Source organism: Macaca nemestrina, chromosome 19 (genome assembly GCF_043159975.1).
Source record: "Macaca nemestrina isolate mMacNem1 chromosome 19, mMacNem.hap1, whole genome shotgun sequence".
NCBI lineage: Eukaryota > Metazoa > Chordata > Mammalia > Primates > Cercopithecidae > Macaca > Macaca nemestrina.
This window is the reverse complement of record NC_092143.1, coordinates 63,800,052-63,814,280: the sequence shown is the minus strand read 5'-3', so window position 1 is coordinate 63,814,280 and position 14,229 is coordinate 63,800,052. Positions and strand designations below refer to the sequence as shown.

General features: G+C 38.2%; 1 protein-coding gene across 2 annotated transcripts in view; it reads right to left on the bottom strand.

Moving 5' to 3' along the window:
• Positions 1 to 14,229, bottom strand: part of LOC105465484 (cadherin 2) — a 249,105-nt gene that overhangs the window by 200,899 nt on the left and 33,977 nt on the right. The gene's annotated exons all lie outside the window — the stretch shown is intronic.

The window sequence follows — 14,229 nt, the reverse complement described above, 5'->3', positions numbered from 1 at the left end:
ATATTTGAAAGGAGTTTGCCTTAATATATTGGGTAAACATGAACCAAAATATCAAAACTTTATTTTCCTTGATGAAAGTCCAGCTTATGATTTCCAAAGCAGATGAATATCAGTTAGACTCTAGGCCTAGCTACAACTTGGAAAATACAAATAAATAACTTATAAAAATTGGGCCTGCGTGGCTCATACTGGTAATCCAAGAACTCTGGGAGGCCAAGGTGGGAGGATTGCTTGAGGCCAGGAGTTCGAGAACAGCCTGGGCAACACAGTGAGCCTCTGTCTCTACAAAAAATTAAAAAATCAGTTGGGTGTGGTGGTTGCAAGTCTGTATTCTCAGCTACTCGGGAGGCTGAGACAGGAAGATCATTTTAGCTCAGGAGGCTGCAGCTGCAGTGATCTGCGATCATACATTTATCTCCAAAAATTAATTAATTAGTTAATTAAATGTTAAAAGACTGAATGACTCTACTGTCTATGTCCCAGCAAACATAATTTATAGATCTTTCTTATTTTTTGGACATCTAGAACTATATAAGAAAGGTGTTATTAGGCCAGCAAAGCAGAATTGTTGCAATAATGTGACATTAAGCACAGTGTCCCTGCTCTGCTACCTGCTTAGCAGAAGAATGAACCTCTCTTGTCTTCTGTTTCCATTTGTAAAACAGATAACACAATCACCATGCCTATACCTCACAGATGATTGTAGAGCATAAAGAAACTAATTCACATAAAATATTTTCATATCTAGGATACAGTTTTCATAAATATTAGTCAGAAGCATCATGATCATTTTGTAGTTGGCTCAGGACTAACAGAAGGACTCTGGGCATGAGCAAGTCCTGGCTGGTCATCAGACGTCCACACTGCCATAGGACAGACAGAAACGCTTCTGAGAGACTCAGGGGCTAAGTACTCCCTCCACCCAAGAAAGCAAGGAGGAGGCAATGCTTTTCAAAGTGCAGACAGCAACACATTATTGCTATAATTTAGAAAGGAATGGGGTGGAAAATGGAGTGTATCACAGTCAAAAGTAAGTCTCGCTATGTAAGTGTAGTATCGTGATGTAAAATGTATTTCTGACATAACATTCTGACAACTACTGCTCTGAAAGACATGGGCATATATCCACTCCAAATCAGAGACACCTGCGAAACCATCGTACCAAGCCTAGCTGGGATGCAGAAGCCAGAATTCACTGGCACAAGTCCTGAGAAAATGGAGCACATCCAGAGGCGCGCATGGCTGCTGAGCAGGCCTCTTCCAGGGAGCCCTGCGGGAGAGGATTTGGGCTCTGTCCCCAGTGACTGAAGTTGAAAACTGTGTTACCTCCTTAGGGGCACAGAGGGCTGTAATGCTGCCAAGACTTTCTGAAGTGGAATTAGACTGTGAGAGCAATCACCCCTCTTTCAAAGTGGTCTAGAATAGTAAAAGGATTAAATTTCTGTAGGAGGGTGAGACTTAAGTTTTGATAATCCCAAGTTTTGATGAGGTACCCTTGAAAAAGCAAGAGTTTATTAGAAATTTAGAATCAGACACCACATGCATGGACACACACACACTCATCCATTCAATGGAATCTTTATTTTTATTGATGAAAACAGCTCCTTACACCATTTCCTCGGCTAACCAGACATAACCAATAAACAGTTCCAAAAATCCGAGAGAGCAAATGCCATGTAGAACCAATAAATACCACATAATTTGTTGGTAAAATAATTTACACCAAAAAGGGCAAAAAAGGTATTTTAAGATCTTCAGTATTTGAAAGTTATAACTCCCTTAGAAGTTTCATCTGGTCTATTCACAAATCCAGAATTACATCATCTTGATTTTTTTTTCAGAAATACTAATACAACTGCTAGGAACTAAAAAACAATTCTCAGATAGTAAATATTGTGTCAGTTTTTAATAATCTAACACTCTGAGTAATTGTTATACCCCAACTTTGTGAGAAAGAGGCCACAGGAGTAAAGAGGTAGCAAGGTCTCTGTGCAAGCTCACCATGGGTTTTTATTGACACCACCTTCCCTCACATCTGGGCAAGTTACAGAACATTTGACAGAATCTTCACACAGAACATCAATCACTGTGGTGGTGATTTTATATTAAGATCTGACCTAGAAAAAGCCCTTGATTTCTTTTCCCTGTACTCTCCATCTTGTATTTTTATGAGAAAACCAAAATATTATGGAGGACATTTAGAAGAAAATTGGTCCATTTTGAGAGAGGGAGAAAATTAAGGATAAAAGACAGAAGATACTGTTCAAAAAGCATTTGTGGTGTGTGTGTGTGTGTGTGTGTGTGTGTGTGTGTGTGGCCTGAAATAGTGTGATCCTACAGCTCAGTTAAAATTTCATCTTACCTACTGTTTTCCACTAATTCGCAAGCTAGCATCCCATTCCCATCTTTCTAAATTACTTAAGCACGTCATCAAAAATATTTCCATACTATTCTCTGCAATAGATATTACTCTCCTTCATCTTATTTAATAAACATCCAAACTTGTGTTCACACTCATTTAAGCTATCAATGAGTATCAAAAGGCCAGGATTCGTCAGGCATTGTGCTAGGCATTGGGAATACTGGGCAAATGTGATACCATCCCTGCCTTACGAAGGTGACCTCATCTCAGGCTCAGCGGAAAAGCACAGCAGTATGGACCCCTTGATCAAAAAGAAACACCTTTTATTTCTCTCTAACGTGATACTTCCCCTTTCTGGCCTTAGCCATGTACACTAGCCTCTCATTCCCCCAAAGTTATGCAGTCTGTGCTCACATCCTCACTGAGACCTTCAGTGAGACCCACTGTCAGTTAGGATGCAACTCACTGCATGGAACAGAAACTCATCTCACGCTGCCTTACACAATCGATGGTGCTTATCAGCTAACATGACTGGAGGCCCAGGGATAGGAAAAGCTTCTGGATTATATTAATTCAGCAGCTCAGTAATTTCATTAAGGGCCAGTTTCTTTCCTTTTCTCCACTCTGCCAGGAAGTGGATGATTGACAAGGATTCTTGAGATTACTGGCTTTCCTGTCTCCAGTCAAGGAGGGAGAGAATCACTGAGAGAAAGGGAAGGAGGTGAGGAGGGAAGGACAGAAGGGGGCAAAAGACAAAGGCAAAGGGTGGGAGGGAGCAACAATTCCCTAAATGTGATCTCCCTGATCCAAAGGGGTTATGCTACAGTCAGAGGAACAGGACTTTGAGGCCTCACCCCTAGAACCAGAGGTGAACTTAGCCCGTCCTAAAGCTATGGATGGCACAGGAGCAGCAGGGAGCAGATACCCAAATATTAATTTAAAAAATGAATCTCAGGGGAGACCACCATAGTGTCCACTATGCAACTGATTTCACACAAAATGTTATTCACCGACTGCTTATGGCCTTTAAAGTCAACTTCATCCTTACTGTCCTCTCCCAAGTCCATAACTGCTTAATTCTCCTTCATACGTCTAGATAACTCGCACCCTATCAGCCAATTCTAATTCTCCCTCTGGCACTCAAGCATCCTCAAGACTTGGTCTCACCAAATAGTTCAGATTTGGGGAGAGTATTCGCCAATTAAAATCTTCCTCCCATGTCAAACAATTTCACACACATTCTCCTTATCTATCTCTCTTCCTTATCCATCCAAACTGCCCTTCTTGAAATCAGCAATACCTGTCTGATCTGGTTCCTCACTTACTTTGACTTTCAGGCAAATCCTATGGAGACAGCATGTTATGTCACAAAAAGAACAAGAGAAGAAATCCCACAGACCATTTGCTAATGATATGCTTTCAGTAAATCACTTTAAAACTGTTTACATCTGAATTTCCTTACCTGTAACACAGGATTACCACTTTTGCAGGGCTGAAAACTAAAGAAAATTTATAATAAGAACTTGGCAAGCCGGGCATGATGGCTCACACCTGTAATCCGAGCACTTTGGAAGGTCGAGGTGGGTGGATCACGAGGTCAGGAGATTGAGACCATCCTGGCTAACACAGTGAAACTCAATCTCTACTAAAAATACAAAAAATTAGCCAGGTGTGATGGCGGGCACCTGTGGTCCTAGCTACTCAGGAGGCTGAGGCAGGAGAATCCCTTGAACCTGGGAGGCGGAGGTTGCAGTGAGCCGAGACTACGCCACTGCACTCCAGCCTGGGTGACAGAACGAGATTCTGTCTCAAAAAAAAAAAAAAAAAAGAACTTGGCATATACAAGTTGCTTCATAAATAAAATCTATTATTACAGAGCCATGAAATCTCATTTGTTTTCATGGAATTTTTGTTGCTTTCTAGTGCTCTCATATGCTAGCTCTTAACAACAAGTATTCTGGGGCAAAAAGAGGATTTATATCTTCATATCTGTATTTGTGTCTATTCAACTGCTGGCCCCTGTAAACTGCAAAACCGTGATGCTGCTTCATGAGGGCTATATTTGTCTTCTATCATCATCCATAGGAATGTATTTCTGGGTCAGGCGCAGTGGTTCACGTCTGTAATCCCAACACTCTGGGAGGCCAAAGCAGGAGGATGGCTGGAGCCCAGCACTTTGAAACGAGCCTGGGCAATGTAGCAAGACCTCATCTCTAAAATAAAAATTTAAAAATTAGCGAGGCATGGTGAGTCACGCCTGCAGTCCCAGCTACACAGGCAGCTAAAGTAAAAGAAATCTTCAGCTTGAGGCTGCCATGAACAATAATGGTGTTACTACAGTCCTGACTAAATTAAAAAAAAAAAAAGAAGACTCAGGAGACTGAGGTAGAAGAATCAGTTGAACCCAGGAGGCAGAGGTTTCAGTGAGCCAAGACTGTGCCACTGTACTCCAGCAGCGACAGAGCGAGACTCCATCTCAACAATAATAATAATATTTCTTAAATAGAAAACATTCGTGGCTTAAAGTATGTTGGGTAGATGGTTGATGATACCAACTACCTGTCCCCTTCCCCCAACCTTTCCCCCACAAAAAAGAACTAAAAACTGCTCAGAACCCATGAGGGTTAAAAAAGATTGAGCAGCCAGACAAGGTGCCTCACACCTGTAATCCCAGCACTTTGGGAGGCCAAGGTGGCAGGACTGCTCAGCTCAGGAGTTCAAGACCAATCTGGGCAACATGGCATAAACTCTGTCTCTACAAAAAAATTAAATAATTAGCTGGGCATGGTGGTGCATGCCTGTAGTCCCAGCAAACTTGGGAGGCTGAGATGAGAGAACGGAATGAGCCCAAGAGGTTCAGGTTGCAGTAAGCCATGTTTGCACCACTGCACTGCAGCTCAGGGGACAAAGCAAAATCCTGTCTCAAAAAAAAAAAAAAAAAAAAGTGTTCAGCAGCAGGACCAAAACTTGAGTAAGTGTGCACTTACTGACATCTCAGAGAAACCAAGCAAAGTTTTGTGATCGTTCTTGAAAAGAGGATGGGAAAATGAATGTGTGCCCTGACTAGCAACACGGACTTTAAAAACCCAGATAAGCAAGTGAGTACTGGCATGCAGAGGATGGGAAAGTGGAAGGCACCCAAAGGCTCGATCAAAAGCAGCTGTTCTGAGAAGCGCCGACGTCATGGGCTGGAGGGAAAGGGCCCTCCACAGTGGACAGAAGTGAGAACACAATAATCCAGACCATGTTCGGCTACGTATTCATCTCATGATTCTAAGTGAATCACTTCAGCTCCGTGGACTCAGCATTATGTGAAAATAGAAATGCCCCCTGTTCTACCTGACTCATAGGGTGTGGGACAGCTAAATAAAATTTATGAAATTGCTCAAGAAGTATAACATTCTATGCAAATGTAATACATTTTAAAATAACCAATCTAAATGGCAAAGGTAAAGCGTCTCTTAGAAATATCAAAGTATCACTGCTGAAATGGCCACGTGCGACCAGACAGATGATCTATCAACAGACAGCCAAATGAAGAATGGATCTGTTCTTCATTTCCTATTTTTTAATCATTGCTTAGGAAGTAATAAATTATAATTCTTGTTTGAGATGGGTTAAACCCTTAGGACATTTACATATAAAACTACGACAATGGGGTACCAATATGAGTTGAGAATTCATGCTCTCTACTAATCTGTTAATCATTAGTGAGTGAGAATACCATACCTTAGGTTTATCAGTTTGAGTAGTTAGTGTGAGATTATCCCATAAGGGACCATTTTCCTACAATATAAATGCAATGAGATGCTTTAATAAATTTGTCTTTTGCATCAACATAGATGACAAGTCAACAAAGATGCCATACCAGATCTAAGTGACTGAACTGAAGGAATAATTGCATACATGCATAAGGTGAAAATCTGAAAGATTTAAACTCACAAAGAAATTAGGAGGACAAATATTCATCTGTGTTGAGATTTTTCTCTGGTCATTTCATTAAGGTGGCCCATTATTTTTTAAGCCTTGAAAACCATGCAGAAATTCTACAAAGAGACATTTAAATTTAAATGATTGCCACAAATTATGCATATTTTCCCCACTACCACAACTAGTAATTGATAGCTGGGCACTAGCATTTTCCAAGGTAATACACAGTGACTTATTTACACAAAACATAAAACAAGTATCTGTTGAATGAATGAATGTACAGAATATAAAGACTTCCCAGAACCTGAGAATTTCCTTATCAACATTTTCTCAAATGCACAATACATGCCAAATCTGAGAATACTTAATCTAAAGTTAACTTCTGAAATGAAAGACAAAGTAATAATGAACTGGCCCTGACTTACAAGGTTTCGAAATACAATCCAACAAGTTGCTAAAGTCAAGAACATCAGGAAGGCCATCTGATGTCAGAAGAAAATCAAAGGCAGTATTTGTCTTTGTCAAAAATGTCCATGGTCAGATGATAACATCAGCAGTTTAATGAAGTGGTCAGGAAGGAGGAGCTTTCAGGTCCAGGAATGAACTGAGAGGTACAGCTTATGGGCCATGTTCTTTGCTGTAAATTTTTTTTTTTTTTTTACCATCAAGTAAAGTGAAGAATCTTCATCGCGATTTGTCATTAAACACGTTTATCAGAGTTTACTCACCTCCTTATTTGAGCATCTGGTGAAATAAATATTCAAATATTTAAAAACAAACAAAAATGTACCAATAATGTATACAGACATGTTCTGATCAATTGTTAACATGAATAAAGGTTTCTTCAGTATCTGTTTTAGATTATGGTAATGTCTACCGAAGGACAGAAAGTAGACTTCTACAAACAGACAAGAAAGAAGACTTAATTTATAACCTCCAAAGTACAACACCTCCAAAAATCCATCTAGACTAATATGGTTGACTAAAAACAGAGTGAACATAACTGAAGATAATCTGTATTTCTGTCGTGGAAATGCACACTAAGGTCAAATATCTAAGTATAGTAGGAAATAATCTACCAGAATCACTTGGAATTCACTTGAGAAAATACATTTCTTAGGACCCAGATCTCAAACTCTGGATGGGGGCCCAGGAATCTGCATTTTAACAAGCTTCCCCTGAATAACTCTTAAGCACTCTAAAATTTGAAAACCAATGCTATTGGGTTAGAAGAATTAAAACATGAGGACTTTGAGTTATTTCCTACACTTTTTAATACAGAACACTAGAAAAAAAAAGTTGAACTGGAAAAATAAAGGCATATAAACAGCATAAAATCAGGTAGCAGTCAATTTAAAAGTTGGTACAATTAAAATCTGATGAGCGCATATGTTGAAGGGATATTTCCTCACACAATGAAAACCTTCAATTGAGGTGAAATAATGCATTGTTACAAAGAATGACTGGCTCTCAGGGAGGTGCAGCGGAGACTGGCCCGGGTATAAAGACACACATCTTCAAAAGTGGCTGGCGCTCTTAGTTTCATTCTTCATACAACACAGAGTATGAATATTAGCCTCAAAGATGATTCCATTTGGAAAGAAGTCTAAGGGATATCTTTTTTAAATGACAGGAAAGCATCCATAAAAAGACCTTAATCCACATTAAAGAGGGAAAATTAATAGATCGAGCTGTTGGTGACTTTCTCCCTGTAAGTGAGCAAATCCCAACCAGAGTGATCTACAAAAGATTTAACAATGAACAATTAAAAAAGCAAACTTTAGACTCTTGCAGAGAGACAGTTCAAAACACAAAGGTATTAAAGGCCAAAGGAAAAAAAAAAAAAAACTTGCTCATTACATCCGAACACCATAAGGGGTGTATCTTTGTTCTATGCTCTATAAGTTTAGGAGACAACCCTCTATTGATATAAAAGTCCTCAAGATGAAATGGACACTCTTTAACAACTATAGATGTTCTTTAGTAAGATAAATACATTCTTAGAAATATATAATTTTTATTTTTTTTTGTTAAAAAGAAGAAGATGCATTTTTCAGGAGAGATTTAAAGCAGTCATAACTGGAATGATCTAAATCCCATTACTTATACCTTCACATATCTGCAGTAGGCCTTTTCTCCACTGCCTGGCATTAAGAATTCTATTTTAAGAAAATCATAGGCCAAGAATTAAAACATAGTCTTAACATGTGTCTTAAAGTTGCTGTAGGCTGAAATTCATGGACTAATTTTTGTTCATTTAATGATTTAAAGAATCTGTGTGTGTGTAGATGTGTGTGTGTGTGTGTGTGAGAGAGAGAGAGAGAGAGAGAGACAGAGAGAGAGCATCAGTTTGACAGCTTATGTCATCTAAAACTTGTTGATTTTATTGTATATCCCTTTCTTCAAATGAGGATTTAAAATAAGTACTGGCATTAATTCCTAGGGCTATTACGTGAGTGGGTTGTCAGTGGGGTCTCCAGATAATGTTGAAGCTAGGACCTTAAAAAAATCAACCGAAAGGTCTAACATTTATGTTCAAAAATCAATTTTACAAGTGTAAGATGGTAAGCAGTTTGTCTGAAAAAAACACCCAAGAGTTTTAGTTAACCACAGACTTAACAGGAGCCAACAGAATGATGTAGCCATAAACAAAGCCAAATCCATTCTGGGCTGCACTAGAAGTCCTGCATCTACATCAAAGGCAAGAAGAATGCCTCTGTAGCAGGCATCGAGACCCACAAAGCATTGAGCTCAGTTGTGGAGGGAACCTCAGTTTCCTCTATTTGAAAGGGAAGACTAAAGAAGAATGCTGAAACATCACTGAAGAAATTGTTTGATGTTTAGCCCAGTGCAGGGCAGATTTAAGGAGCCAAGGTGATTATGTTCAGGTATTTGAAGGATCTCTAGAACACAAGTTCCTATTACAGAGATTTTGCTTGTCTGCTGACCACTATTGCCCAGTTCTTTGAGAAAGGCCTGGCACATGATCACCGTTCAACATTACTTGTTGAATAAAGAAATAATAAAATGAATGACTTCCGAGAGTAAAAGGATATACTTGCTCTGTGTCACGCCAAAGTCACCAGTGGGTAAAAATTTTAGAAACGTATGCTTCAGTTAAACTTTTTAAGAAATCACTTTTTAACAGTGAGGGCGCTCCAAAGATGGGGAAGACTTGGTAAAAGAGCGATCTCCTCCTCTTTGGGGGGAAGGGAGTGGCAGTAGTATTCTTGCAGAAACTGGAAAACCATCTGTCAAGGATGCTACAGCAATGAAAATGCTGTTTACATCATTGAACACCACAAGGCTTTCATTTTTATCCTCTCTGCCATTTCTGTAGAGAAAACCTTCTGCTGACATAAAATCAGCAAGATAAAATGAAGAGTTTTTAACTATTTTAGGAGTGACTCAACAAAATGTGTTAGAGTGGTTCTAAAAATGCAGGTACATAAAAACATCTGCGGGATGTGTTAAAAAACGCAGATTTTTGAAACCTCCTTGATCTTAATTCTCTAGCCTACTCGATGATATTGTCTTAACAACTGTCTCCCCTCTTCTGCACCATCACTTTTTCCCTCCCCACTGGATTCTTTGACATCATTACACAAACACATTAACTCTCATCTTCAAAAACAAATAGCCTCAGTTGACTCCACTTCTCTTACCAACTACCACCCAATTTCTTCTTTTTCTCTTAATGAAAAATTCAATCTGTATCCAGACTGAGTTTCCAGACTCCACCTGACTGGTGAACACACTCAAATCAAGCTTCTGATCCTTGTCCTGAACAGTTTCTATCTAAAACACTGGCTGCCTCCATGTTGCTAAATCCAGTGGTGACTTCTCAGTCCTCATCTGAGTGGACCCTTCCATAGCATTTGGCACAGATGATCACTCCTTTCCTGTGAAACACTCCCTCACTTACCTTCTAAGACATCACACCCTACTGATTCCTCTGCTACCTCACTGATCACTCTCACTGAGCCTCTATTGTTCACCTTAACTCTAACTTCCTAACACTAGAGTTCTCAAAGTCTTGATATGCAAACTGTTTCTTTTCTTTCTTAGGCTTCTCCTCCTCACATTCAGCTCCACAATGATTTTATTACCCAGTGTCAAGGTTTTACTTACTGTTTGTAGATTGAGTACTCCCAACTCTGTAGCCAAGCCCTTTCCACAGAACCCTAGACTCATATCCAAATGTCTTCTTGACATCTCTGATCTTCATCTCAACAGATTCAAACCAAGCTCCTGATCTGTCCTATCAGTCAGTCACATCCTTCCCAGTGCTCAAACGCCACATGAAGTCATCCCTGAATCCTCCGTCTCTCCCACATACACATTCAATCCATCATATTCTGTCAATACTATCTTCAAACATATTCAGAGAATGAAATTAGGCCTCTTCCTAACACTATATACAACAATTTTAAAAATAGATCATTTACCTAAATATGAGTGTTTAAAAATACAACTCTTAGAAAAAAATATAGGGGTAATTCGTCATGACTTTGGATTTTGCAATGGATTCTTAAGATACAAAATCAAAAGCAAGAGAAACAAGACAAAAAACAAGTAAGTTGAACTTCATCAAAATTAAAAACATCTGTGCATCAAAGGAAATTACCAAGAAAGTGAAGAGACAAGTACTATGGTCTGAATAGTTGTGTCCCCCTACATTTCTACATAATGTTGAAATCCTCATTAACAATGTGATAGTATTAGGAGGTGGAATTTTTGGGAGGTGATTAGGTCATGATGGTTCTACGCTGATGAATGAGATTAGTGGCCTTACAGAAGAGGACCCAGAGAGATTCCTTGCCTCTTCTACCATGTGAGGTTACAACGTGAACATGGCCATCTGTAAGGAAGCAGGCTCTCACCAGACACTGAATCTGCAAGCACTTTCATCTTGGACTCCTCAGCCTGTAGAACTATGAGAAATAAGTTTCTATCATTTATAAGCCACCCAATTTATGGATTTTGTTGTAGTCCAAAAAGACTAAAACAACCACCTGTGAAATGGGAGAAAATATTTGTAAATCATATATCTGACAAGGATCTAGTATCCAGAATATATGAAGAATTCCTACGACTCAAAAACACAAAGGCAAGCAACTCAATTTAAAAACTTGACAAATAATTTGAATAAACATTTCTCCAAACAAGATATAATTTACATACATATATAAATAATGTATGTAAATACATTAAATAAATACATACATACATATATAAATAAAGGTATGAAACATCATTAGTCATTAGAGGAATGCAAATCAAACCACAATGAGGTACCATTTCACACTCACTAGGATACAATCAAAATAAATGTAAAATAAGATAACAAGTGTTGATGAGTATGTGGAGAAATTGAAATCCTTGTACACTGCTAGTGGGAATGCAAAATGGTTCACATGCTGTGAAAAACAATTTGAAAGTTTCTCAAAAAGTTAAAGAAAAACATTAATATTTAATTCCTCAATTCTACTCCCAGGTATATACTCCAAAGAAGAGAAAACAGGAACTCAGAAAAGTATACATATATATATACACACACAATGGAATACATTCAGCGTAAAAAGGAACAGGGTACTAATACAAGCTAGTATATGAACGAACTCCAAAATACTATGCTAAATGAAAGAAGCCAAACACCAAAGGTTTATGACACCACAGAGAAGGGAAATCAGAAGGAAAATGCTTAATGACTAGAGTGTTTTCTCTTTTTTACTTTGAAGTGATGGAAGCATTTTAGAACTAGACAGAGGTATGGTTGCTCAACACTGTGAATGTACTAAGTGCCACTATACTGCTCACATTAAAATGGTTATTTTATGTTATATGAATTTCACTTCAATAAAGTATTGTTTTTTAAAGTTCAGAATCTAATCCCTTCTTCTAATTCCACTGCTACCACCTTGATCCACACCACCTTCTCTCATCAGATTATTATTACCATCAGATTACTAGGCCAGTAATAATATACCTGGTCTCCCCTCCTCTCTTGTCATTTTGCTCTTTCCTCAACACAACAGCCAGAATGATCCTGTTTTGAAAGTCAGATCATGTTTTACCGCTACAGAAAGCCTTCCAATAGATCATTAGCTCCTCATAGTCAAAGCCCCACACAAAGTGACCCATGACTTATCTGACCTCACCCGACCTCAGACACGTTTCTGCCTCAGGCCTCTTGCATTTGCTGTTAGAAGCTTTGCAATGCTTCTCCCTTTAATATGTAAGGCCCTTGAACCATCACCAACATCCTTGAACCATCACCAACATCAATTCTTACTCAATGGTATCCTATGCAATGACATTTACTCTGACCACCATATTTAAATGCAAAAGCACACATTCTCCCTATTTCTCTTCTCTGCTTTATTTTTCTCCATAGCATTTATCACCATCTATCATTCAGTACATTTTACTTATTTAATTGAGCTTCTTTTCTACTTCCTATTAGATGTTTACTAGAAAGGATAAAGAGTAACGGCCTCTGTGATCTTAAAAGGACAGGTTTTAAACCATTTGGGTGTCTGCTTGCTAATACGTCTGTATGCATGCAATGATAGATGTGGAGCTGTGACGTGCTTTCTTAAACACGTATCTCCTCGTTCCAAGTTTGAAAGGGAGAAGATCTCAGCTAGTCCAAATTACTGAAGGCTATGAAGAACCACAAAATGACTTTATAGAAAAGTGACCACCCAAACTGGCTTATCTTAGTTTGCTGCACTGCATTAAGAAAACTAGACCTAAAATACATCAAAAGGGATAAAAAAAATTCCAAGTGTTAAATAAGTCTAAATGATTACAGTGAAAATAAGGATTGAAATAGAAAAAAAAAAAAAAAAGTATGGAAAGTTCTTGGTTCTTTTATTGATCTTATCATATATTCAATTATTTTTTTAAAAAATAACAAACAAAAAATACCCCAAGGTTTAAAAAACTGTCCTCAGCCCCTGAGAATGTGCAGGACGAGAATTCATTTTTTTCCTCCTTAGAGTTTATCATCAATATCCGAGAGAACAATCTCTGTCTTGGTACCATTTTCCACAATCAACTGGAAATTGTAAAGCGCAAGGGCCTGGCTGGCTTTATTAACAAGATGTTTATAAACCTACCTTTCAAATATTTTAAAACATTTACACATTTGATAACAAAAAAGATGTATAAAAATAAAAAAAACACACAAAAACAAAAGCCATGCGCTCATTAACAGATAATTCAAGTCTCTTTCCCAATTTAGTAATACATCATACAAAAGTATTCATATTATTAAAATATAGAAGAGTTGTACAGTTGGATAGTCCTACTAAACTAATAAAAAGTACTTCAGTTCTGTTATCTTAAGATCCCATACTGCAGCTTCCTCTGACCACATTAATGTAGACAAGCCTCAATCAGTAAGCACACTAATCTAAATCAAATTCCATCTAGTTGAAAATAATCATCATGTGCTGCCCAGAGATGGTGAGCATGAATGGATTACTGAAAATATTCATGGTAATTGCAGGTTGCTATTTATGTTGACCAGATTCAGAGGAGTTTACTTAGAGAAATATCTAAGCATGCAGACCACCAATGCTAAACACACAGGAATATCACTCTTGACATCTACACGAAAAACAGCCCAGGATCCTCTCTGCAATGTCACAGTGTGGTTGTTATTTCATAGTGTTAGATACACTGCTAGTGACAAAATGAAAATGTATGATTGCAGTTATTTTATTTTCAAGAAATATGCTACCACAAGAGGTTTTTTTTCCCTAGTCAGTGGAGTGTAAGTTAAATATTAAGGACTATGTATTATCTTCAAAAGCCCCAGGTTCTTCTGCTTGTAAACAGGTGTGCACAAAATACTAACAGTGATAATAACTGAAAGATGCTTTTTAATTATAAGGAGTTGCTTAACATATTCCCCAATTCCCAAACAC